We start from the raw sequence: 3,963 nt of genomic DNA on the forward strand, positions 1-3,963 counted from the left end.
GCCACGAGCTGGCGATGCGACTGGGGAGCTTGCTGGTCGGTGCGTCCCAGCGCTGGCCCATAACAACTCGAATGGTAAATATATATATACATATATATATATGTATATATATATTCATACCGGTTACAATTGATCACTAAATATTGGGCTGAGATTTCCTCAATCGAACACATTTTACCACACAGACTGTCAACTAAACAATAACCCGGTAAAACAGTGAAAAACACCTCAATAGATCGTAGACCTGTATGTGACTGGTTGAGAGCGTACTTACGATCTAGCGTTGAGTCAGGAAGATCTACCGTCTCCCGACGGAAGCGGGCGGCGCCCATGGCGATGGCAGCGAGGGCCGACGCAAGCAGCAAATGACGAATGCCCATGACGACGGCTTGTGACGAGCCGGGATCTAATCACTATAGATTCTAGATCTCTCTATCTCTATGTCGTTCGTTCGCTCGCGTTCTCTCTTCAATATGCGTACTACTGCTAACCTTACACACTCTTTCTATGTCTCGTTCCACTCTTTCTCTCTCTATATATATATCTATCTGTGGCTCGGTCTCTTCCTCTCGATGACTTGTGAGGCGTAGTTCCGTTTATATAGCCTAGCTGGTCTATATATAGATATCAAGGTCGATGCGGGTCCTTTGCCAACGCATAGAGCAATAAATCCATTAAGCTAAAGTGCTCCCTCATTCACGAATATTTTACACCTGGTACCAGCGCACAGGGGCAGGCACTTACACATAACCGGACACGTCCACGCTTGGATATATCCGTTTCGGTAATTGAGAGGGCCCGCTGCTGGTTGTTGGTGTGAAAACAACCCCGCTAATTGTCGCCGACCGCGGTCGCCTGCCGGGTCGCCAAATACGACCATCATACTTCCAACGCGCGGAGTGTTAACTAGTAAACTTGGTCGATTTGTGTAATAAAGCCAATCGAGTGTCTAGTATGTTGTTGACATTCACTCAAGAGTGTCACAGCAAACAGAAATTGGTGTGATAAAGGTTTGCTTGTGGTGAACGAGGCCCATTAATGTATGAGAAAGGCAGAATTAGTTCGGAGTTGTTGTCGGTCCCCGCGAGACAAGTTCGCGCTTCGTTTTGCAGAATAGGGGTGTGAACAGGCCGCGGGGTATACTTGGAAGCTACCATCGCTCGTCTGCGCACGAACGAATGAGTATACCGCCCGATGATGCGAAGACACGTCGACGGTTTGCACGCGTAACGTGTAATATGTCTAACCATATATATATATTCTAACACACGTGCGGTTTTATATATCAAAGTAAATACGTGCAGAAGAATGCGCGAGTAAACATTAGATACCATTTTTTAAACATCCCCGGAGCTCAACTCTTATAATCCCCAATGTTATCACATTATTGTTTTACGTATCTGCCGCGCGTTATTTAGCGATTTCTCACTCTGATACTCACGGCCAAAAATTCCACGTTGAGAGATTCCTTGGACACGCTCAGAATCCACCTGAACTCATTGTATTTGGCCAGGTAGTTAGTCTTAGCCGCGGCAAACCTCGGGCAAACTGCAATATCAAACACCACTAACATTCCATTCCAGTATGTATCACACATAATAGCGTAATAACAAGGCAATGCGTTTCGCCATTTTCTCGAAGACTTCGTGAGCATTTCACCGTCTTTGGCGGATACGTTTTAATGAGGGCTGGAATATTTTCTGTCATATAATTACTGTAGTAAGTCATCGGAATCAAAGTTTTTCATATATAAATACTCATGCGAGTATGCGCTCACTACTATAGTGTATGAGTTCAACAAACATTATAATGCATATCGGTAATTAGCGGAGCGGGTGGCAGAGGACGCTGCTGGCACCAGGCCTTGGCAACGGCAACGGCGAACTGCCCAGTCAACTCTCCAGCACGAAAACCGCGCGTGGCTACGGCACTCATAGCATTTTAATTTACCTTTAGCATCATATATTTTCGGCTTATAATTCGCGGTAAAAGTTTGGCACATTGCCCTGCAATGTTATCATAGCATGTTTTTTTGTTTCATTTCGGCCGAAGTGACCGCCAGTACTCACCGACGTTCACATCCATGGCCACGGAATTGATTTCACAAGGACACTGTCCGGCATTGACGTAGTAGAGACCTATAATATACCGAACAAAATAAAACAATAAATAATAATAATGATATTAACAGCAACGTCAACAACAACAACAACAACAACAACAGCAACGTCAACAACAATAAGAATAATAATGATGATGATAATACTACTACCAATAATAATAATAATAATAATAATAACAATAATGGTAAAAATTTCACGGGTTAACGCTCATCGTACTATAACAGCTAGGACTATGGCGTGCATGCGCGATAGGCGTAGCCGCGTATCCATACTTGTTTTTATTTATTATTTCCCATCACTCTTGAGGCTACAATACCACATAGAGCTTATACGCATAGCTTCGATAAACACGTACAGTATAGAAATCAAAATCAATATAACGGTTGATGCAATGCGTTAGCAAAAGGTGTATGATTCGCTTCACAAAGTCCATAGGTGCTTCCAAACACCTTCCTAGGTTGAAGCTGAACTAGGATGATAATGATAATAATAATAATAATAATAATAATAATAATAATAATGACTATGACGATGGTGATGATGACGATGACGACGACACCGACGACGATGATAACGTGGCGCAGCACATCGACTCACATGACGTGGCGGCGCCCTCCTCGGTGGCTACGTCGCTGCATGTCGGCGGAACCGTCGGAATGGTCACATCGCCGCCAGCCGCGCGACGCCTCCTTCTCTTGCCGAAAATACCTAGTGAGAACACGACATGCGCACATCAGCGCTGACCAGTTGTACCTTGCACACAACAAACCTTGCACACGCGCTGGGAGGAATAGGAAGCAAGTCTAGATGTTATTCGACGAGCGACCAAAATGTCTTGTTATTCATATTTAATTGCTATATGATGTCATAAACTAATAATATGAGAATTAATCATTGATTAATTGAATTGAGTGAATTGATCACGATTTGATTAATTTAGCCATTACTGTTGATTTTTATGATGATTTATATGATGTTTATCAATGAGCGGCCGTCCGTTCTATTAGCAATGACTGCACTTACTGATAAACCCTTTTCCAAGATCTTCGAATGCCTTGCCGACTGTTTTCGTGGTGTCGGTTATTCCTTTACCGATGACGTCTGTTACACCCGAAACACCCGTGCCGAGATCTATGAAAGCAGTTTCCACCTAATAAACAAACTCCGTCAACGAGCAGCAAACGTAGATGTAGAAATAAAAGTAGGAAGAGCGAAGAGTGTGCGTCACGTAGATAATGATAGTTTAGCGACCGTTCCGAAATTTCGTGTATTGATTTTTATGTCGAGGTGGGCCTTACGTCAGATACGACGCCTCCGCCGATCTTGCCGAAGAAGCCGCCAAAGTCTGTCAGACCTCCAAGTACGTCGTCTTTGAAGAAGTCGCCAATATCATCAACCACAAAATCTCCCAAATCTACAAGAAATGAAACAAAAATTTTGATGGGTCTTGTTTCATCATTCGTTTTCTCGGAACAATACTAATCTCGGTCTTCCTCTCACACTCCTCACACACACACACACACACACACACACACACACACACACACACACACACACACACACACACACACACACACACACACACACACACCGTAGGCCTACACGCACACGATCGCGCTGTTCATCTCTATAGTACCGCGACATTCGGTGACGCGCGCAGTGCCGTATATCTGCCTCTACAAGAAGGGTGTTGCTATCCCCCGGGCGTAGAGGGACAGTCACGTGATACTGTTGACGTATACTTCAAAGTCCAAATCTTCCACAGAAAGATTCCACAGTCATACCTCCGTACTAGACATGGCCTTATATCCCTAAACCCTAACCCTAACCCTAACCCTGA

This window comes from Priapulus caudatus, unplaced genomic scaffold (genome assembly GCF_000485595.1).
Source record: "Priapulus caudatus unplaced genomic scaffold, Priapulus_caudatus-5.0.1 Scaffold1155, whole genome shotgun sequence".
Taxonomy (NCBI): domain Eukaryota; kingdom Metazoa; phylum Priapulida; class Priapulimorpha; order Priapulimorphida; family Priapulidae; genus Priapulus; species Priapulus caudatus.